Here is a 24,396-nt window from a genome sequence, read left to right on the forward strand (position 1 = left end):
AGATAGGGTTAGGTCACTGTGAAGTAGGGTGTGGGGTCCACGTTTGAGTAGGTGTGTGGGTCATTGTTGAGTCTAGGTGTGGTCATTTGATAGCGGTGGTGGGTCATTGTTGAGTAGGGTGTGGGGTCACTGCTTGTAGGGTGTGGGGTCATGTGTTGAGTAGGTGTGGTGGCACTGTTGAGTAAGGTGTAGCGGGTCATTGTTGAGTAGGGTGTGGGGCACGTGATAGGTGTAGGGTCACTGTTGAGTAGGTGTGGGGTCACTGTTGAGTAGGGTGTGGGTCATTGTGAGTTAGGTGTGGAGTCATTGTTGCAGTAGTGGGGTCACTGTTGAGTAGGGTCGGGGGGCACGTTGAGTAGGTGTGTAGGGTCACTGTGAGTAGGGTTGGGGTCACTTGTTGAGTAGGGTGTGGGGTCATTGTGAGTAGGGTGTGGAGTCAAAGCTTGAGTAGGGTGTGGTCATTGTTGAGTCTAGGTGTGGGTCACTGTTGAGTAGGGTTGGTCATTGTTGAGTAGGGTGTGGGGCACTGTTGAGTAGTGTGGGGGTCATTGGTGAGTAGGGTGTGGTGTCATTGTTGAGGTAGAGTTGTGGGGTCATTGTTGACAGTAGGGCTGTGGGTCATGTGGTAGGTCGAGGCCCTGTTGTTAGGTGTGGAGTATGTGGAGGGTTGTTGAGGGATTGTTTGTAGTTAGGTGTGGGTCATTGTTGAGTAGGGTGTTTGGGGGCACTGTTAGTAGTAGGGTGTGGGGGCACTGTTGAGTAGGGTTGTGGGGGCATTTGTTTGATAGGGTGTGGGGTCATTGTTGAGTAGGTGTGGGGGCACTGTTGAGAGGGTTGGGTCACGTGTGTGTGCCTTGAGTAGGGTGGGGTCATTGTTGAGTAGGGTGTGCGGTCATTGTTGAGTAGGGTGTGGGGTCCACTGTTGATAGAGCGGTATCGTGAGTGTGGGTCGTTAGTAGGGTCCATGGTCAGTTTGAGTGGGTGGGGGTCATTGTTGAGTAGGTGTGGTGTGGTAGTGGGTCGTTGAGTTAGGGTGTGGGGCACTGTTGAGTAGGGTGGGGCACTGTTGATAGGTTGGGGAATTGTTGAGTTAGGGTGTGGGGTCAGCTGTGAGTAAGGTGTGGGTCACTGTTGAGTAGGGTGTGGGGTCACTGTTGATTAGGGTAATGGGGCACTGTGAGTAGGGGTGTGGGTCACTGTTGATAGTGTGTGGGGCATTGTTGAGTAGGTATGGGTCACTGTTGAGTTAGGGTGTGGCTCACTGTTTGAGTAGGGTGTGGGGCACGTTGAGTAGCGTGTGGTGGTCATTGTGAGTAGGGGTGTGGGGTCACTGTTGAAGTAGGGTGTGGGTCATGGTTGAGTAGGGTGTGGGGTCACTGTTGAGTAGGGTGTGGGTCACTGTTAGTAGGTGGGTGATCATTGGTAGTTAGGGTGGCACGTGTTGGTTCATTGTGGTGGTCGGGTCATTGTTGAGTATAGTGTGGGGTCACTGTTGAGTAGGGTGTGGGTCACTGTTGATTAGGGTGTGGGGGCATTGTTGCAGTAGGTGTGTTTTCATTGTATGGAGTTAGGGTGTAGTCACTGTCTGAGAGGGGTGGGGTCATTGTTAGTAGGTGTGGGCGCACTGTGATAGGGTGTGGGGCACGTGTTGAGTACGGTCTTGGGGCACTGTTGAGTAGGTGTGGGAGGCACTGTGAGTAGGGTGTGGGCTCACTGTTGAGTAGGTTGGTGGGAGTTGCTGAGTTGGGGACTTTGATAGGGTTGGCGGGCACTGTTGAGTAGGTCGTGGCGCACGTTGAGTAGGTCTTGGGGTCACTTGTTGGTAGGTGGCGTTAAGGGTGTGGGGTCACTGTTGAGTAGGGTGTGGGTCACTGTTGAGTTAGGTGTGAGTCTCTGTTAGTAGGTGTGGGTCATTGTTGAGTGGGCCTGTTGTAGGTGGCACTGTGAGTAGCGGTGCGGTTACTGTGAGTAGGGTGTGGGGTCATCTGTGTGATAAGGGTGTGAGGCTCAGTTGTTGAGTAGGGTTGGGATCACTGTTGAGTAAGGGGTCACTGAAGGTGTGGGTCACTGTTGAGTAGGTATGGGGCACTGTTGAGAGGTGTTGGTCACGGTTGAGTAGGTGTCGGGGGGCATTGTTGAGTAGGTATGGGTCACTGTTGAGTAGCGGTGTGGGGTCACTGTTAAGTGGGTGTGGGGCACTGTGAGTATGGTGTGGTCTCTGTTGGAGTAGTGTGGGGCATTGTTGAGTAGGCGTGTGGGCACTGTTGAGCTAGGGTGTTGGGTCCACTGTTAAGTGGGCGTGTGGGTCACGTGAGTAGGGATGTGGGGTCACTGTCGAGTAGGGTCTGGGGTCATTGTTGAGTGGGTGTGGGGTCACTATTGAGAGGGGGGTTGTGGTCTTGGGTGTCACTGGCCAGTAGTGGCTGCGATGTGGTTGGGTTCACTGTTGAGTGGGTTGGGGGTCACTGTTGAGGTGGGGTGTGGGTCACGTTGAGTGGGGTGTGCGGGGTCACTGTTGTAGTGGGGTACCGATGTGTTGGGGTCACTTGAGATGGTGGGGGTCACTGTGAGTGGTGTGGGGTCACTGCCAGGTTGTCCTGGAGTGGGTGTGGGGTCACTGTATGAGTGGGTGTGGCGCACTGTGAGTGGTGTGGGGTCACTTAGAGTGGGGTGTGGGGGTCACTGTTGAGTGGGGGTGTGGGTCACTGTTGAGTGGGGGTGGTCACTGTTGAGTGCGGTGTGGGTCACTGTTGGAGTGGCGTGTGGGTCACTTTGATGGGTGTGGGGTCACTGTTGAGTTGGTGTGAGTGGGTGTCGGTCACTGTTGAGTGTTACCTGTGCAGGTCTCTCGTGTAGGTGGGTTGGGGGTGAGCCTCCAGCAATGCCCACCTGGGTGGAGTAGACTCCCTTCTGCTTCCAGAACTTTCTCTCTGCGCCCCAGAAACACCCATCCTTTAAGACAACACATCTCAGTGCAAAACAGACCATCCCTTTAAGACAACCATCTTCAGTCAGAACAACCACCCTTTAAGACAACACATCTTCAGTCCAGAAAACAGACCATCCCTTTAAGAAACACATCTCAGTCAGAAACAGACCATTCCCTTTAAGACAACACATCTCTCAGTCAGAAACAGACCATCCCATTAAAGGTCCAATGTAGCCGTTTTTATCTCAATATCAAATCATTTCGGGTAAATAATAAAATACCTTACTGTGATTGTTTCAATAATTAATGGCCGAAAAATAAACTTTTGCTAGGACTTTGCTAGGACTGTCTGCGGAGTGGTCTGAGTGGAAAGGGACAACTGGAAAACTAGCAGGGAACTCTCTTTCCTATTGGTATATTAACTAATTTACGGCTGGTGATCACACCAGGCAGCGCCAAAACTCCATCCCACCAAAACAGACTGTAATTTCAGCCAGTCCCTTCAAACAGCTCTTTACACTAAAAAGGAATTATTTATCATTTTCATAATTTCACAGTATTATTACAACCTCGTAGTGTGAAAATATATATAAAACACAGAAAAATCTAGTTTTGACTGCACTGGCCTTTAAGCCAACACACCCCAGTCAGAAACATTCCCATCCCCTTAACACCACACACCCCAGTCAGAAACTCCATCCCTTTAAGCAACACACCCCAGTCAGAAACATCCCATCCCTTAACACAACACACCCAGTCAGAAACATCCCCATCCCTCTTAACACAACACACCCCAGTCAGAAACATCCCATCCCCTTAACACAACACACCCCAGTCAGAAACATCCCATCCTTTACACAACACACCCCCAGTCAGAAACATCCCATCCCTTAACACAAACACACCCCGTCAGATAAACATCCCATCCCTTTAACACAACACACCCCAGTCAGAAAACATCCCAATCCCTTTAACACAACACACCCCCAGTCAGAAACATCCCATCCCCTTAACACAACACACCCCAGTCAGAAAAACATTCCCATCCCCTTAACACAACACACCCCCAGTCAGAAACATCCCATCCCCTTAACACAAAACCACCCCAGTCAGATAAACATCCCATCCCTTTAACACAACACACCCCAGTCAGAAACATCCCATCCCTTTAAGACAGCACACCTCAAGTCAGAAACGAACAGACAGGCATAGAATGGCATGGTGATAGTTGGAAAAATGCAATAAATAGAAGAGTGAATGAAGGGAATAAAATCCTGAACCACTGGCAATTTCAGACCTATTATTATGTTGATGTAGAGTACATATTAGAGGTCGAACGATTAATCGGGATGGCCCGATTAATTAGGGCCGATTTCAAGTTTTCATAACAATCATAACCAAAAAAACTTACACCTTTATTTAACTAGGCAAGTTCATTAAGAACACATTTCTTTATTTTTTCAATGACGGGCCTAGGAAACGGTGGGTTAACTGCCTTGTTCAGGGCTCAGAACGACAATTTTTACCTTGTTCAGCTCGGGGATTCGTTTTTTTGCAACCTTTCCGGTTACTAGTCCAACGCTCTAAAACCACCTGCCTTACATTGCAACTCCACGAGGAGCCTGCGTGGCAGCATTAAACTTATCTTATAAAAAACAACCAATTCTTAACATTAATCACTAGTTAACTACAAATGGTGATGATATTACTAGTTTATCTAGCTTGTCCTGCGTTGGCATATAATCGATGCGGTGCTGTTAATTTCTCATCGAATACACAGCCTACTTCGACCAAGGCGGTGATTGATTTAACCAAGCGCATTCGCGAAAAAAGCACCTGTCGTTTGCACCCAAATGTACCTAACCATAAACATCAATGCCTTTCTTTAAAATCATACACAAGTATATATTTTTTAAACCTTGCATATTATTTAATATTGCCTGCTAACATGAATTTCTTATAACTATGGAAATTGTGTCACTTCTCTTGCGTTTCCGTGCAAGCAGTCAGGGTATATGCAGCAGTTTGCCGCTGCTCATTGCGAACTGTGTGAAGTCCATTTATTCCTTAATCAAAGGCCGTAATTTTAATTTGCCAGAATTGTACATAATTATCAAATCAAATCAAATCAAATGTATTTATATAGCCCTTTGTACATCAGCTGATATCTCAAAGTGCTGTACAGAAACCCAGCCTAAAACCCCAAACAGCAAGCAAGCTAGGAAAAACTCCCTAGAAAGCCAAAAACCTAGGAAGAACCTAGAGAAACCAGGCTCATGAGGGGTGGCCAGTGCCTCTTTCTGGCTGTGCCGGGTGTGAGATTATAACAGAACATGGCCAAGATGTTCAAATGTTCATAAAATGACCAGCATGGTCAAATAATAATCAATCACAGTAGTTGTCGAGGGTGCAGCACCTCAGGAGTAAATGTCAGTTCGCTTTTCATGAGCCGATCATTAAGAGTATCTCTACCGCTCCTGCGGTCTCTAGAGAGTTTGAAAACAGCAGGTCTGGGACAGGTAGCACGTTCCCAGACGTCCCAGACGTATGAACATAACATTGAAGGTTGTACAATGTAACAGCAATTATTTAGACTTAGGGATGCCACCGTTAGATAAAATACCAGAACGGTTCCATATTCATGGAAAAATAAACTTTTTTGTTTTTCGAAATGATAGTTCGGATCGACCATATTAATGACCAAAGGCTCGTATTTCTGTGTTTATTATGTTATAATTAAGTCAATGATTTGAATATTTGATAGAGCAGTCTGACTGAGCGGTGTAGCAGGCTCGTAAAGCATCATTCAAACAGCACTTTCGTGCGTTTGCCAGCAGCTTCTTCGCAATTCTTCAAGCATTGAGCTGTTTATGACTTCAAGCCTATCAACTCCAGAGATTAGGCTGGTGTAACGATGTGAAATGGCTAGCTAGTTAGCGGGGTGCGCCGCTAATAGCGTTTCAAATGTCACTCGCTCTGAGACTTGAAGTGGTTGTTTCCCCTTGCTCTGCATGGGTAACGCTGCTTCCGAGGATGGCGTGTTGTCAATGTGTTCCTGGTTTGAGCCCAGGTAGGAGCGAGGAGAGGACAGAAGCTATACTGTTACACTGGCAATACTAAACTGCCTATAAGAACATCCAATAGTCAAAGGTATATGAAACACAAATGGTATAGAGAGAAATAGTCCTATAAATTCTATAATAACTACAACCTAAAACTTCTTACCTGGGAATATTGAAGACTCATGTTAAAATGAACCACCAGCTTCATATGTTCTCATGTTCTGAGCAAGGAACTTAAATGTTAGCTTTTACATGCAGATACCGAGATGAGATCCTCAGACCCCTTGTGAGACCATATGCTGACACATGCACATTTGTGGCCTGCTGGAGGTCATTTTGCAGGCTCTGGCAGTGCTCCCTCCTTGCACAAAGGCGGAGGTAACGGTCCTGATGCTGGGTTGTTGCCCTCCTACGGCCTCCTCCACGTCTCCTGATGTACTGGCCTGTCTCCTGTAGCGCCTCCATGCTCTGGACACTATGCTGACAGACACAGCAAACCTTCTTGCCACAGCTCGCATTGATGTGCCATCCTGGATGAGCTGCACTACCTGAGCCCATTATGTGGGTTGTAAGACTCCGTCTCATGCTACCACTAGAGTTGAAAAGCACCGCCAGCATTCAAAAGTGACCAAAACAAGTGGTCCATGTTGGTCACCACCTGCAGAACCACTCCTTTATTGGGGTGTCTTGCTAATTGCCTATAATTTCCACCTTTTTGTCTATTCCATTTGCACAACAGCATGTGAAATTTATTGTCAATCAGTGTTGCTTCCTAAGTGGACAGTTTGATTTCACAGAAGTGTGATTGACTTGGAGTTACATTGTGTTGTTTAAGTGTTCCCTTTATTTTTTTGTGCAGTGTATTAAGTTAAAATACGTGTTCATTCAGTATTGTTGTAATTGTCATTATTACAAATTTTAAAAATTGGCCGATTAATCGGTATCGGCTTTTTTTGGTCATCCAATAATCGGTATCGGCGTTGAAAAATCATAATCGGTCGACCTCTAGTACACATGTATTATATCATACCCTGGCTGACTGGGCTCTCATGCACCTTGTTTATTGGCCGATGTTGCTCTGGTCTCGATACCTCTCTTAGGTGTGAAATGAATACAACAGCCCACACACACTGATACAACCCATTAAAACCCTCCCACGACACTGGGGTGTATAGTCTGTCAGCAGGGAACACATCCACCTCGTGTCTGCTCTCAATCACCTCCATAAAGGTCTGGACCTGTGTCCCAGCTTTGGATTTAGTGTCTAATCAAACCATAGTGTCCCTTGGTTATCAGATGTACCGTGGGCCTGTAAAAACAACCGATATAAAACTAATACCCACTGTAAACATTTAGCACCAAGTAATACTCCCCCACCAAATAAAACAGTAAAAATATATTAGGGTATGGTTTAAAAACGGTTATCCACAGTCATTCATTCCCCCGATTGGGTGGAGTGATTTATCTGAGAAACCAAATGACTGGTGAACTGGGTTTTCTCACCACGCAGTACTGAAGAGTTGAGTGGGGCTCAGGCAGTTTGCCTCGATGTGTGTGTGAGAGGTGTTTTGTGTGTGTGAGGTGATTGGGACTGAAGAGGCTCCTACACGGCTCCTACACACACACACGCTCACGCACACACACTTTTGTGTTTGGGAGCGAATGTTGGAGTATTAACACAAGGTAGTTCTGAACGTAGCCAATCACTGGCACAGCGGTAACAGGGGGGGTAGAAGACAAGCTTTTGTAGAGTCACGGGTAACTGGCAACTTTTAAGGTAGTCCACGGGAGGCTTTGTGATTTGAAATGCTCTGCGGGTCACAAGTGCATGTAAGGCTGCTTTAAAACATGCTTATTTGTACACAGGCCCGGGAGATAAAGAGGCTGATTTCTCTGCTGTCTGTCATGATGGATTACGCAGTTTGACTCCCCAAATGGAGAAAAGAGGAGCTGAACTAATGCATTTTATTAAAGAGATCCTAATCACCCCTTGCAATTAATCTCTACAGCCCCTCCTCCTACTCTATCCTCTCTCTCTCTCCTTTGATTTTGTTTTTGAACGTCTTATTCTGAACCTAACAGAGTATCAGGGGAGGGGGAACTAATTATACCACACTGTCTGTATGCCATCCTCCCCTCTTGTCCCCTATCCCCTGTTTCCCCTCTCCTCTCCCCCGGCCCCCAACTTCCTCCCCTCTCCTCATTTGGATCACCTACCAAACATAGCCATCTGCAGTCCCTCGGAATGGTGGTACGGTCCTGTTGCCGTTGACATCGTGCTTGGCTGTTAGGACACACAGGGGAACAAAGGAGAGGGTCTCTGTTAGTCAAACACACAGACAGTCCATCACACACCACACACACACACACACCACACACCACACACACCACACACACACACACACACACACACACACACACACACACACACACACACACACACACACACAACACACACACACAACACACACACACAGACGCAAACACATTACCATCACCTAGTCTCCACACCACTGAGCAATACACACAATAACTGGCCATTGTGGAGATACTTTGGGTGATCTGGTGTGTAAGGACTGCAGAGGCATTACAGGAGCTAGCGTTGCATCACAAACAAAGAAAGAAAGTGAAAATCACCTGGGGTTTTGCAACATGCGCACATACACTGACCCATTTAACATTCCCATTCATCTCATGCATGATTTTTATAGCAGCTGCGATCCTCCAATCAACTGACAAGCCAGAGGTGAAGAAGCCATTGGGCCTCGGAGCCACCTGGCTGAGCTAATGTGTGTTAGCGTTGTGTGTGGTGTGTGTGTGGTGTGTGTGTGTGTGTGTGTTGTGTGTGTGTGTGTGTTTGTGTGGTGTGTGTGTGTGTGTGTGTGTGTGTGTGTGTGTGTGTGTGTGTGTGTGTGTGTGTGTGTGTACTGCAGATGGCCTGATGTTGTGGAGGGCAGTGTTGGATTAGGATAAATGTGGGGGAGTGAGCCAACATCTGGAGCTAGCCAAGCCCTTCCTGTGCTGTGTCCTCACGCATGGGTGCGTTGCCATGGCAGCTAGGATGCCGATACAGCCAGCTGGAGACCGAGCGCCAGGCAATCTACTGCAGCACCATATCCACACGCCCATCATAGACTCCCCAACTGTCTGTCTGTCAGTCTCTCTGTCTCTCTGTCAGTCAGTCTCTCTGTCTGTCTCTCTATCTGTCTGCTCTCTGTGTCACTCTGTCTGTACGTCTGTCAGTCTCTCTGTCAGTCCGTCTCTCTGTCTGTCAGTCTCTCTGTCAGTCAGTCTCTCTGTCATCTGTCTCTCTGTCGGTCAGTCTCTCTCCCAGTCAGACTCTGTCTCTGTCACTCTGTCTCTGTCTCTCGTTCAGTCAGTCTCTCTGTCAGTCAGTCAGTCTCTCTGTCAGTCAGTCAGCCTCCTGTCCAGTCAGTCAATCTTCTCGTGTCAGTCAGTCTCTCTCTGTCAGTTCGCGTCTCTCTGTCTCTCTGGCACTCTGTCTCTCTGTCAGTCAGTCTCTCTGTCAGTCAGTCTCTCTGTCAGTCAGTCTCTCTCCCAGTCGGACTCTGTCTCTGTCACTCAGTCTCTCTGTCTCTGTCAGTCAGTCTCTCTGTCAGTCAGTCAGTCTCTCTGTCACTCGGTCTCTCTGTAAGTCAGTCTCTCTGTCTTCTGGCACTCTGTCTCTCTGTCACTCTGTCAGTCAGTCTCTCTGTCTCTCTGTCACTCTGTCTCTCTGCCAGTCAGTCTCTCTGTCTCTCTGTAAGTCAGTCTCTCTGTCTTCTGGCACTCTGTCTCTCTGTCAGTCAGTCTCTCTGTCAGTCAGTCTCTCTGCCAGTCAGTCTCTCTGTCAGTCAGTCTCTCTGTCAGTCAGTCTCTCTGTCAGTTAGTCTCTCTGTCAGTCCGTCCATCAATCCTTTATCAGTCACAGTCATAATTTGCGTACACCAATCTACACCAAGACCTACATAGAAGAGATTAGGGGCTAGGGAAAAGAGCTAGAGGATAGGCCATCTCTACTTGAAAGGACAAAGCTGGTGCATGTATATGTGCTCCTGTCCTCTGCACTATGTGGCTCCATGATAATATCAACCGCATGGCCGCTCTAGCTCCCCGCTGCAGAGGGAGGGGACATTTTCATGACCTCAAACACATCATTTCCTTTTCTTCTCCTGTGATGTGAAACATGTTGTGATGTGAGCTGTGGCGCTCGGCTGTGAGTTTAAAGAAACCCCGGGCTTCCGTAAATACACACGCGGCCCATGTCTGTGACTATACAGTCAATTTAGAGGATTTCATTTCCAGAACCGTTCACATTTGTATTCATACAAAAAGTTGGCAAGGTTAGTTAGACGAAAAAGACGTTCAACCCTCCGTCTGTGTTTGCGTAAAAACTCTGTCGTGTTGGCCTGAGTGGCAGAAGACCCACTGAGAGGCTCTGACTCCTGGCCAGCTTCAATAAACCCCTCCACTTTGGAATGTGGAAGAGTGCTTCTACAGTGCTGTGAACAGACAGGCTAGCGTGGAGCCTAGCTGGGCCTAACTCATTTAATCTGGGAGAGTGGAGTGAGGAGAATGCATTAGAACAGACATCATTAAATCACTTTTACATCCACACTGCTCGCCAGCCAGCCCAGAATGTCTCACAAAATATAGATTCCAGCATACAGGGACTCCCATGATACATGTAGCATAATAGTGACTTTGTCACCGTTTTACCTCAGTTTAATTTCTAGTTGTATGGACCCTGCAGCACTGCTGTGAGTGAACCATAGGTTTAACATCGTTGCATTGTGGAGTATCAGTGGTGGGCTAAAGGGTAAGCAGCCCTGGACTGATCAGAGAGAATAGCAGTGCTAGGGGGGTATTAGCCTAATCTTCAATGCATCCATGGCATTCTGCTGTGACCATAAAATAGGGCCCTTACCCTCCCATATGCACAGAGGGTAAAAAGAACATCCACCCACAGACAGCCTTTTGCCTTTCCCTGCCACTATAGCGCCACACACTAATGCTCACCACGCAGCCCCAGTCCCTATACCCCAGCCCCTATACCTCAGCCCCAGTCCGTATACCCAAGCTCCTATACCCTAGCCCCTATACCCAAGCCCTAATACCCAGCCCCTATACTCACCCCAGTCCCCTTTACCCAACCCTATACCTCGTCCTTACCCAGACTATTACCCACAGCTCCCTATACCCAGCCCTATACCCACCATCCCTATACACCAGCCGCCTTTTTGTCATACTCCCCCAGCCCTATACCCCAGCCCCTATACCCCAGTCCCTATACCACGCCCCTATACCCCACCCCTATCCTACACCCAGCCCTATCTACCCCAGCCCCTATTACCCAGCCCAGTCCTATACCCCAGCCCCTATCCCCGTCCCTATACCCAGCCCCTAGTACCAGCCATACCCCAGCCCCTAGTCCCTATCTCACCCAGGCCTGACCCAGTACCCAACCCCCGTCCCTATACCCCCAGCCCCTATACCAGCCCGTCCCTAGCCCACCGACCAAACCAGCCCTATACCCCAGCCACCCCTATACCCCAGCCCTATACCCCCAGTCTGACCCCGCCCCAGCCCCTATAACCCAGGCCTATTACCCCACCCTATTACCGCCCAGTTCCTATACCCCAGCCCAAGTTCCTATTACCAGCCGCTAAACCCCAGTTCCCTACACCCCAGCCCGTTCCAGCCCAATACCCAGCCAGTCCAACCCCGTTCTATATACAAACCCCGTCACTTATACCCAGCCCAGTCCCTATACCCAGCCCCAGCCTATACCCCAGCCCCGTTCCTTACCAACAGTCCCAGTCCCTATACCCGCAGCCCCAGCTCCTATACCCAGCCTCAGTTCCTATACCCGGCCTATACCCCCCCCGGACCTATACCCAGCCCAGAACCCTTCCTCTCAAACAGGTTTTTACAGCTGCACCATCGCCGAGCATCCTGGACGGTTGCATCCACTGTCTGGTATGGAACTGCTTGGCTCTGATCCGGCAAGGCATTACAGAGGGTAGAGTGCGTACGGCCCAGTACCATCACTGGGCCAGCCTTCTTGCCATCCAGGACCTCCTATTACCAGGCGGTGTCAGAGAAGGGCCCTAATATTTTTCAAAGAACTCCAGCCACCACTAGTCACAGACTTTTTTCACTGCTACTGCAACGGCAAGCGGTACCGAGCCCAATCCATAGGTCCAAGGGCTTCTAAACAGCTTCTATCCCAAACATAAGATCCTGAACGCCTAATCAACATGGCTACCCACCTATTTGATTGCCCCCCCCCCACCAACACACCCCCACCCTTCCCTTTACACTCTGCTACTCTTGTTATTACTCTATGCATAGCCACTTTAATAACTCTACCTACATGTACAATAATTACTCGATCACCGGTGCCCCCGCACACTTGACACATTGACTTGAAACCGGATCCCCTGTATTAAGCGTCTGCTATGTATTTACCTGCCTGCTCTTTAATTACTTTGTTTATTCTTTATTTTTGGGGAGGATTTTCTTAAAACTGCATTGTTGTGGAATGGCTTGTAGACCTGTTGTATTCGGCGCATGTGACAAAATAAACTTCATTTATTTGATAACCCAGACCCAGACTCCTAACCCAGCTCCAGTCCCTATACCACCAGTATCCCAATCCCAGCCCCAGTACCCCTATACCCCCACCATCCTATAACCCCAAGACCCTATACCCAGCCACCGTCCCTTTACCCCCCCAGTCCTATACCCCAGCCCAGTCCCTATACGCCATCCCAGTCCCTATAATCACCAGGCCCATCCCTATACCAGGCCCAGTTCCCTATACTCGCCCAGACCCTATACCCCAACCCTATATCCAGCCCCTAGTCTCAAATCCCATGCGCCCATTCACACAAGCCACATCCCCAGCATCTAGGCCTAGTCCAGCTCCACGCCACATAGTCCACCCCCACCCAAGCTCTAGCAGCCCATCTCTAGCCTAAGTACAGCCCAGCCCTAGTCCCTTAGCCCTGTACCAGCACCCAGCCCTAGTCCCAGCTCTAGCCCCAGCCCTGTCCCATCTCTAGGCCCCTAGTACAGCCCCGCCCTGTCCCAGGCTTCTAGCCCTAGTACAGCCGCCCAGACCCAGCCCCACCCCTACAGTCTCATTTCTTAGTGTGGTGGTGGTAATCAACAGCCATTGGGGAACAACAGACAGAGCATGTTCATTAACGCCCCCGCTGTAAAATAAACAATCTAAATTAAATGTCAGCATGGAAAGACAATGAGTCCAGACAGCATATTAATGACTCGCCTCTACCGCACTTTGCTGCGCTACCTCTGTTCAGTGTGTGTGTGTGTGTGTGTGTGTGTGTGGTGTGTGTGTGTGTTTGTGTTGTGTGGTGTTGGTGTGTGTGTGTGTGTGGTGTGTGTGTGTGTGTGTGTGTGCTGTGTATGTTTGTGTGTGTGGTTGTGTGTGTGAGCCACCCTGACATTCTCCCAACCCCCTAGCTTCACCGCACGCAGCGGCCCCCTTTACTCCCCCACCATACCAAACTGCTCCCTGTCACCCTGCCCCCCAGGACACATGTCCCCCCTCCATCCCTGCTGCACATGAAGCCACTGTGAAGGGCAGTCGCCATCACGGGCACACATAGTTCACACACACACACACACGCACCCACAAACACACTCAAATTGAAGAGATAGGTTTAGAAATATACAACTAATAGTACGCTATTTATTTGACAGGAAGATTGTAAAGAAATACATCTACATTGTTGGCCCTTTCTCTTAAAGATTCACAGAAGAAAAGCTGCTCCAGAAATGAAGAACAGAAAAGGAATATAAGCGGGCCAACAAGCTCACTGAGTGTATTTCTTTTAGCCTGACAAAAGTGCTCAGGCTAATGCGTTTTGACTCGCACACGGCCTTCAGCCGAGCGTGATAAACTAAAGCCTGTCTTTAGCACTCAAAATGGCAGGGGACACACAGATAGGGGGAAAAATTGCGTTTTCTAAAAGAAAAGGAGAAAAAAATACCATAGACAAAATGTTTTTGAGCACTTTCATTAATATTCACGTTTATCTTTCCCTTGACAGACAACACAAAAATGATTTTTTACATACAGTCATTTTTTTATGCCACGGCTTTGATAGGACATCGCTTCCTTTCCTTCCTCTATCTCTTCAGGAATTACAGTAAGATTGCTTGTTGATTAATTGAATTTACATTTTCTGTATTGGAGCGCTTCAGCCTCCACCACACAGATGACACTTATTGGATTGTGAAAGAATTGTTTAACCTTGCATTAAAATTCACATCACCAGCGAGTTACTTCGCAAAAACATCACAAGGACACACTGCTACACACATACATACATGCAAGGACGGACGAGGAGGAGAGAAGGAAGACTAGGGAATGAATATAACAAAGAACGTGTTTTTGAGGTAACATTACGAGTGAAGGTATCTTTTGAATATTTTCATACAACATCATATTATCATTTTCATGAGTATGTCTCTCTCTTTAAAGGTGGGAATGTAACTACCACCACAGAAGAAGAAGGGAAGAGCAGTAAAAGCAGAAAGCACTTTATTCACATGAATTATTAAACAGCGTGAAGCCCTACTCCAGTGTGTGTGTGTTTCTCTCTCTCTCTCTCTCTCTCTCTCTCTCTCTCTCTCTCTCTCTCTCTCTCTCTCTCTCTCTCTCTCTCTCCTCTTCTCCTCCTCTCGTCTCTGTGTTTTGTTCTCTCTCGTTCTCTCTGGTCGTCGTCCTTTGGTCTCTATCTCTCTCTCCTCGTGTTTTTCTCTCTCTCTGCTCTTCTCTCTCTCTCTCTCTGTGTGGTTTTGTCTCTCTCTCTCTCTCTCTCTCTCTCTGTGTTTGTCTCTCTCTCTCTCTCTCTCTTTCTCTCTCTCTCTCTGTGTGTTTGTCTCTCTCTCTCTCTCTGTGTGTGGCTATGTAAATCCAGCTGCAGTGGGAAAGGAACATCAGTATGACTCTATGTGATGGAACAATTCAGACAGGGGAAGCTGAATTTGGCTTTTTTGCCCCTTCAACCCCCTCTCCACTACCCTGCCTTGTAAGCGCTTCCTCTCCCCCTCCCAATCTCTGAGGGCGGGTAGGATATGACTAACTAGCCTGGCCTGGAGCTCCTTTTCCCAGCGCCCCTAAAAAATTGTCGGAATAATGAGGATAATCACAGAGCAGGCCTTATCTGGGGTGGCATTTGCACTCTCCCTTCCGCCTGCCTGCCTCCCTGCGCTATCTGTCCCCTCAACACAGTCACTCCCCTAGTTAGTGCTGCTCTACTTCGAGCCACTCAGACCGGCCAGCCCCACTGTATCTGGGCAGGGCTGCTCATGTGGCAGCCTATTAGCACTGAGAATTAACCGCAAACATATGAGTCAGTTCATGTATACGGTACGAAAGCATGTGTGAGTTATCTCTGGATGTTTATGCAGGGAGTGAGCAAGCATTGATCAGGGCCCGGTTTCCTAAAAGCATCTCAAGGCTAAGTTCATCATTAAAACCTTCACAGGAGCATCGTTAACCCTTCGAGCTGTTCCCCAAAAACAACCGTTATTAGCGTTGCGCTTGAAAACGCTCGCAATCGTACGCCTGCCTCTCAGACCCCTCATAGAACAGCTACGTGTGTCCTTACATGATTTTTTGCCCTCCCACGTCACTTTATACATAGAATATCTTCGCTAAACACAGAATCACATGGTTTATCTGAATCTCTGTGACCGCCGGTAACTTCAGAACAAAGTTGACTATGAATACAAAGTTTGATTTGATACAAACAGGTTACATATAAAAAGATGTTTCAAATGAAAACCGAGATGACTGCATTAAAATATAAACAGCAGACTATAGGCCTATTTTAATCATGTTGAAAAACATTTCATGTTCAATCAGTTGAGTTCTATTTTGTTACTTGTAGCCTACTGTCTGGGATTTGTCACAATATATTTCATGATGTGTAGCCGTGCGCAATGATGTGCCAAATCAGTGATTTAATGCATTATTTATTGGGTAAGCATTAGAATAAGCCGTCTCAATATTTGCAGCCATAGTCGGTAATATCTATCTAGGAGCTGACCCGACATCAGTATTGTGAAATAATTATAATGTCAAGGCAAGATTTGAATGGAGAAAGCTGATCTGAGAGCAAATCGCTCCCTTTCTTTCAATCCTATCAGTATGGACACATGCTCCAACGACGCACTCAGCGACCATTCTCTCTGTGTGGTGTTTTGGGAAACATGTTACGTCTTCGGCCGTCGTAGGAAAGATGCATTATTAAAAACACCCGTAAGCCTAAATTCCATCCCTATCAGGCAGCCAGGTCCTGGAGTATTATTGTTCATGCACACAGATAGTGTGCCGTTTAGACAGAGTCACAATGTCAGGTGTGTGTCCTCTACTGAGGAGCGATGGACTACAACAGATGGATGTATCATCCCTTCTCGTCCCGCTCTACCTCCCTGGTGTAACGATGGGTACCACTCCCCCCAGGGTACTTTGACAGGAGTCCAGAGAGTCTACTTTAGTCACACTCATGGGCGCTAATGGCTAGCAATAGTTTACAGTTACAGTGAAGTGGGCACTAATTTAAAAGATACACTCTGGGATCTTAAGCACAACAAATTCATAGCATATCGCACACATTTCTAAATTCATATAATATCATACAAATGGCAAAAGCTATAACATATCACACGAAATGGATGACGTAGGACACAAAAAACAGGGGACCACTTTTGGCTCGCGAGCACCACTTTCAAAACTCCTGGCTGAAATGATACAGAAGTTTGAAAGTGCATCTTTCAATCTCTGTTTCATTGAAGGAGGGGAGGTCATTCTCCTACAGGAGATCACCCCACGTATCCATTTCAATCAACAGCCACCATTGACTCATTCGGAGCTCGCAGAAGTACTTGTATGTATTGTCCCCAATGCCCACACTGGTAGGAGAGGGGACTAAGTTTCAAGGTGTTTTAGTTGTCCAACAAAATGCTTACTTGCAGGTTCCTACTCGACAATGCAACAACAAGATATTGTAATGAACACGATGGGAGACAGAGAGCTGGTTTCAAGCGCAGGGCACAACAGGTGTTTATTGCAAAGGACCACAGGAGGAGGCAGGTAGCTGGGTCCAGGGACCGGCAGAAGGTCATACACAGGGGGTCCAAAAGGGAAACAGTACAGGCAGGGAAAAGGCTAGTAGCGTAGTCCGGGAGATCAGGCAATTAGTTGATAACAGGAAATCTGATTGGCTAAAGTACAGGCAAGGAATAGGCAAAAGGAGTCATTAGTGAGGCATGCCAAAACTATCATACACGGTACAAACCAGCGCTCCAAAAGAAGTGTCACAAAACAAACAATACCTCATAATGACGGGGTGCAAAGAACTGAACTAAATAGTGTGTGATAATGACATACAGGTGTGTGAACAGGTGATCAGAATTCAGGTGATTGGGATCTGGAGAGTGAGCTGTGTTCAGGGGATCTATGTGTTTGAGAGTGTGAGCTGGAAGCAGATGTTACAGATATAGTAAAAGATAAGAATACGAACGTAAAGTAAATGAAGAATGAACTAAGGAACTAATGACAAAGATTATATTCATCTATGCTAAATAATGCAGTCACATACAATCAGGGGTGAAAGTAGATTTCATTTCTTACCAGTACAGGAGCGAAAAAAATGCATAGGTCTAATCATAGAATCACATGTAGGATCACTATTAATGTAGTATCTCCATGGGCCTAGTAGGATCACTATTAAGTAGTATCTCCATGGTCCCTAGTAGGATCACTATTAATGTAGTATCTCCACTGGCTCATAGTAGGATCCCTATTAAATGTAGTATCTCATGGCCATAGTAGGATCCCTATTAAATGTAGTAATCTCCATGGTCTAGTAAGGATCACCTATTAATGTAGTATCTCCATGGTCGGCCCTAAGTAGATCCTCCAGTAAAGAATCACTATTAATGTAGTATCTCCATGGTCCTAGTAGGATCAACTATTAATGTAGTATCTCCATGTCCTAGTAGGATCACTATTAATGTAGTATCTCCATGGCCAAGTAGGATGCACTATTAATGTAGTATCTCCATGGTCCTAGTTAGGATCTCCTATTAATGTAGTATCTCATGGGCCTAGTAGGATCACTATTAATGTAGTATCTCATGGGCCTAGTAGGAATCACTATTAATGTAGTATCTCCATGGGCCTAGTAGGATCACTATTAATGTAGTATCTCATGGTCCTAGTAGATGCCTATTAATGTAGTATCTCCATGGGCCTAGTAGGAAATACTATTAATGTGTATCTCCATGGTCCTAGTAGGATCACTATTAATGTAGTATCTCCATGGGCCTAGTAGGATCATAATTAATGTAGTATCTCCATGGTCCTAGTAGGATCATATTATGTAGTATCTCCATGGGCCTAGTAGGATCACTATTAATGTAGTATCTCCATGGTCCTAGTAGGATACACTATTAATGTAGTATCTCCATGGCCTAGTAGGATACTATTAAATGTAGTATCTCCATGGTCCTAGTAGGATCTATTATTACTGTAGTATCTCATGGTCCTAGTAGGATCACTATTAATGTAGTATCCCATGGTCCTAGTAGGATCACTATTAATGTAGTATCTCCATGGGCTCATATTACGTAGGATTCACTATTAATGTAGTATCTCCATGGTCCTAGTAGGATCACTATTAAATGTAGTATCTCCATGGGCCTAGTAGGATCCTATTAATGTAGTATCTATCCATGGCCTAGTAGGATCCCTATTAATGTAGTATCTCCATGGTAAGCCTAGTAGGCATCCACTATAAATGGTAGTATCTCCATGGTCCTAGTAGGATCCTATTAATGTAGTATCTCATGGTCCTAGTAAGGATCCCTATTAATGTAGTATCTCCATGGGCCTATGTAAGGATCACTATTAATGTAGTAATCTCCATGGTCCTAGTAGGATCACTATTAATGTTGTATCTCCATGGGCCTAGTAGATCCTATTAATGTAGTATCTCCATGGTCCTAGTAGGATCCTATTAATGTAGTATCTCCATGGTCCTAGTAGGATCACTATTTAATAGTAGTTATGCTCCATGGGCCTAGTTATGATCACTATTAATGTAGTATATCCATGGTCCCTAGTAGGATCCTATTAAATGTAGTATCTCCATGGTCCTAGTAGGATCACTATTTAATGTAGTATCTCCATGGTCCTAGTAGGATCACTATTAATGTAGTATCTCCATGGGCCTAGTAGGATCCTATTATGTAGTATCTCCATGGTCCTAGTAGGATCACTATTAATGTAGTATCTCATGGGCTCTAGTAGGATCCTATTAATGTAGTATCTCCATGGTCCTAGTAGGATCACTATTAATGTAGTATCTCCATGGGCCTAGTAAGGATCACTATTAATGTAGTATCTCCATGGGTCCTAGTAGGATCATATTAATGTAGTATCTCCATGGGCCTAGTAGGATCCTATTAATGTAGTATCTCCATGGGCCTAGTAGGATCCCTATTAATGTAGTATCCTCCATGTCCGTAGTAGGACCCTATTAATGGTAGTAATCCTCCATGGTCCTAGTAGGATCACTATTAATGTAGTATCTCCCCATGGTCCTAGTAGGATCACTATTAATGTAGTATCTCCATGGTCCCAGTAAGGATCACTATTAAATGTAGTATCTCCATGGGCATAGTAGGATCACTATTAATGTAGTATTCTCCATGGTCCTAGTAGGATCACTATTTACTGTAGTATCTCCATGGGCCTAGTAGGATACTTATTAATGTGTATCTCCATGGTCCTAGTAGGATCACTATTAATGTAGTACTCCATGGTCTAGTAGGATCACTATTAATGTAGTATCTCATGGTCGCTAGGTAGGATCACTTATTAATGTTAGTATCTTCCATGGTCCTAGTAGGATCCTATTAAGTGTAGTATCTCCATGGTCCTAGTAGGATCACTATTAATGTAGTATCTCCATGGTCCTAGTAGGATCACTATTAATGTAGTATCTCCAATGGCCCTAGTAGGATCACTATTAATGTAGTATCTCCATGGTCCTAGTAGGATCCTATTAATGTAGTATCTCCATGGGCCTAGTAGGATCACTATTAAAATGTAAGTAATTCTCCATGGGCCTAGTAGGATCACTATTAATGTAGTATCTCCATGGGACTAGTAGGATCACTATTAATGTAGTATCTCCATGGCCTAGTAGGATCCCTATTAATGTAGTATTCCATGGCCTAGTAGGATCAGCTATTAATGTAGTATTCCATGGGCATAGTAGGATCCCTAATTAATGTAGTATCTTCAATGGGCCTAGTAGGATCACTATTAGTAGTAATCTCCATGGTCCTAGTAGGATCACTATTAATGTGTATCCCATGGCCTAGTCGGATCAGCTATTAATGTAGTATCTCCATGGCCTAGTAGGATCCTATTAATGTAGTTTCCATGGCTAGTAGGATCACTATTAATGTAGTATCTCCATGGTCCTAGTAGGATCACTAAATTGTAGTATCTCCAATGGGCCTAGTAGGATCCCATTAATGTAGTATCTCCATGGTCCTAGTAGGATCCTATTAATGTAGTATCTCCATGGCCCAGTAGGCTCCTATTAATGTAGTATCTCCATGGCTAGTCTAACTAGTAGTATCTCCATGGTCTAGTAGGATCACTATTATAGTAGTATCTCCATGGTCCTAGTAGGATCCTATTAATGTAGTATCTCCATGGGCCTAGTAGGATCACTATATGTAGTATCTCCATGGTCCTAGTAGGATCACTATTAATGTAGTATCTCCATGGGCCTAGTAGGATCCTATTTAATGTGTATCTCCATGGTCCTAGTAGGATCCTATTAATGTAGTATCTCCATGGTCCTAGTAGGATACTATTATGTGTACTCCATGGTCCTAGTAGGATCACTATTAATGTAGTATCTTCATGGGGCCCTAGTAGGATCCCTAAGATTAATGTAGTATCTCCATGGTCCTAGTAGGATCACTATTAATGTAGTATCTCATGGGCCTAGTAAGGATCACTATTAATGTAGTATATCCATGGGCCTAGTAGGATCACTATTAATGTAGTATCTCCATGGCCAGTAGGATCACTATTAATGTAGTATCTCCATGGCCTAGTAGGTCCCTATTAAATGTAGTATCTCCATGGCCTAGTAGGATCCTATTAATGTAGTATCTCCATGGTCCCTAGTTAGGCTCCCTATAAATGGTTAGTATCTCATGGGTCCTAGTAGGATCACTATTATGTAGTATCTCCATGTGCCCTAAGTAGGTCCCTATTAATGTAGTATCTCCATGGGCTAGTAGGATCACTATTAATGTAGTATCTCCATGGTCTAGTAGGATCACTATTAATGTAGTATCTCCATGGGCCTAGTAGGATCCCTATTAATGTAGTATCTCCATGGTCCTAGTAGGATCACCTATTAATGTAGTATTCCATGGTCCTAGTAGGATCACTATTAATGTAGTATCTCATGGTCCTAGTAGGTATCACTATTAAGTAGTTCTCCATGGCCTAGTAGGATCCCTATTAATGTAGTATCTCCATGGTCCTAGTAGGATCACTATGTAATTGTAGTATTCCATGGGCTAGTAGGATCCCTATAATGTAGTATCTCCATGGTCCTAGTAGGATCACTATTAATGTAGTATCTCCATGGGCCTAGTAGGATCACTATTAATGTAGTATCTCCATGGTCCTAGTAGGATCACTATTAATGTAGTATCTCCATGGGCCTAGTAGGATCCCTATTAATGTAGTATCTCCATGGGCCTAGTAGGATCCCTATTAATGTAGTATCTCCATGGTCCTAGTAGGATCCCTATTAATGTAGTATCTCCATGGTCCTAGTAGGATCACTATTAATGTAGTATCTCCATGGTCCTAGTAGGATCACTATTATTGTAGTATCTCCATGGTCCTAGTAGGATCACTATTAATGTAGTATCTCCATGGGCATAGTAGATCACTATATGTAGTATCTCCATGGTCCGTAGGGATCACTATTAACTGTAGTATCTCCATGGCCTAGTAGGATCACTATTAATGTAGTATCTCCATGGTCCTAGTAGGATCACTATTAATGTAGTATCTCCATGGTCCTAGTAGGATCACTATTAATGTAGTATCTCCATGGTCCTAGTAGGATCACTATTAATGTAGTATCTCCATGGCCTAGTAGGATCACTATTAATGTAGTATCTCCATGGTCCTAGTAGGATCACTATTAATGTAGTATCTCAATGGTCCTAGTAGGATCACTAATTAATGTAGTATCTCCATGGGCCTAGTAGGATCACTATTAATGTAGTATCTCATGGTCCTAGTAGGATCCCTATTAATGTAGTATCTCCATGGCCTAGTAGGATCACTATTAATGTAGTATCTCCATGGGCCTAGTAGGATCACTATTAATGTAGTATCTCCATGGCCTAGTAGGATCCCTATTAATGTAGTATCTCCATGGGCCTAGTAGGATCCCTATTAATGTAGTATCTCCATGGGCCCTAGTAGGATACTATTAATGTAGTATCTCCATGGGCCTAGTAGGATCCTATTAATGTAGTATTCTCCATGGGCCCTAGTAGGATCACTATAATGTAGTATCTCCATGGTCCTAGTAGGATCCTATTAATGTAGTATCTCCATGGTCCTAGTAGGATCACTATTAATGTAGTATCTCCATGGTCCTAGTAGGATCACTAATTAATGTAGTAATCCCATGGGCCTAGTAGGATCACTATTAATGTAGTATCTCCATGGTCCTAGTAGGATCCCTATTAATGTAAGTATCTCCATGGCTAGTAGGATACTATAAGTAAGTATCTCCATGGTCCTAGTAGGATCACTATTAATGTAGTAATCTCCATGGTCCTAGTAGGATCACTATTAATGTAGTATCTCCATGGGCCTAGTAGGATCACTATTAATGTATATCTCCATGGTCCTAGTAGGATCATATTAATGTAGTATCTCCATGGGCCTAGTAGGATCACTATTAATGTAGTATCTCCATGGTCCTAGTAGGATCACTATTAATGTAGTATCTCCATGGCCTAGTAGGATCACTATTAATGTAGTATCCCCATGGGCCTAGTAGGATCACTATTAATGTAGTATCTCCATGGCCTAGTAGGATCACTATTAATGTAGTATCTCCATGGCCTAGTAGGATCACTATTAATGTAGTATCTCCAGTCCTAGTAGGATCCTATTATGTAGTATCTCCATGGCCTAGTAGGATCCCTAATTATGTAGTATCTCCATGGTCCTAGTAGATCCTATTAATGTAGTATCTCCATGGCCCTAGTAGGCTCCCTATTAATGTAGTATCTCCATGGTCCTAGTAGGTCCTATAAATGTAGTTATCTCCATGGTCCTAGTAGGATCACTATTAATGTAGTATCTCCATGGTCCTAGTAGGATCCCTATTAATGTAGTATCTCCATGGGCCTAGTAGGATCCTATTAATGTAGTATCTCCATGGTCCCTAGTAGGATCCCTATTAATGTAGTATCTCCATGGGCCTTAGTAGGATCCCTATTAATGTAGTATCTCCATGGTCCTAGTAGGATCCCATTAATGTAGTATCTCCATGGTCCTAGTAGGATCACTATTAATGTAGTATCTCCATGGTCCTAGTAGGATCACTATTAATGTAGTATCTCCATGGGCCTAGTAGGATCCCTATTAATGTAGTATCTCCATGTCCTAGTAGGATCACTATTAATGTAGTATCTCCATGGGCCTAGTAGGATCACTATTAATGTAGTATCTCCATGGTCCTAGTAGGATCACTATTAATGTAGTATCTCCATGGGCTAGTAGGATCACTTATAATGTAGTATCTCCATGGTCCTAGTAGGATCACTATTATGTAGTATCTCCATGGCCTAGTAGGATCCCTATTAATGTAGTATTCCCATGGGCCTAGTAGGATCCTATTAATGTAGTATCTCCAGGTCCTAGTAGGATCCCTATTAATGTAGTATCTCCATGGTCCTAGTAGGATCACTATTAATGTAGTATCTCCATGGTCCTAGTAGGATCACTATAATGTAGTATCTCCATGGCCTAGTAGGATCACTATTAATGTGTATCTCCATGGCTAGTAGGATCACTATTAATGTAGTATCTCCATGGTCCTAGTAGGATCACTATTAATGTAGTATCTCCATGGTCCTAGTAGGTCACTTTTAATGTAGTATCTCCATGGTCCTAGTAGGATCACTATTAATGTAGTATCTCCATGGTCCTAGTAGGATCACTATTAATGTAGTATCTCCATGGTCCTTAGTAGGATCACTATTAATGTAGTATCTCCATGGCCTAGTAGG

At 45.3% G+C, this 24,396-nt stretch overlaps 1 pseudogene; it reads right to left on the minus strand.

Annotated features, from left to right (window-relative positions):
* Positions 1-2,406: 2,406 nt before the first annotated feature.
* Positions 2,407-24,396, minus strand: part of LOC139023883 (mitochondrial peptide methionine sulfoxide reductase-like) — a 60,970-nt pseudogene continuing 38,980 nt past the window's right edge.

Source organism: Salvelinus sp. IW2-2015, unplaced genomic scaffold (genome assembly GCF_002910315.2).
Source record: "Salvelinus sp. IW2-2015 unplaced genomic scaffold, ASM291031v2 Un_scaffold86, whole genome shotgun sequence".
NCBI classification, from domain to species: Eukaryota; Metazoa; Chordata; class Actinopteri; order Salmoniformes; family Salmonidae; genus Salvelinus; species Salvelinus sp. IW2-2015.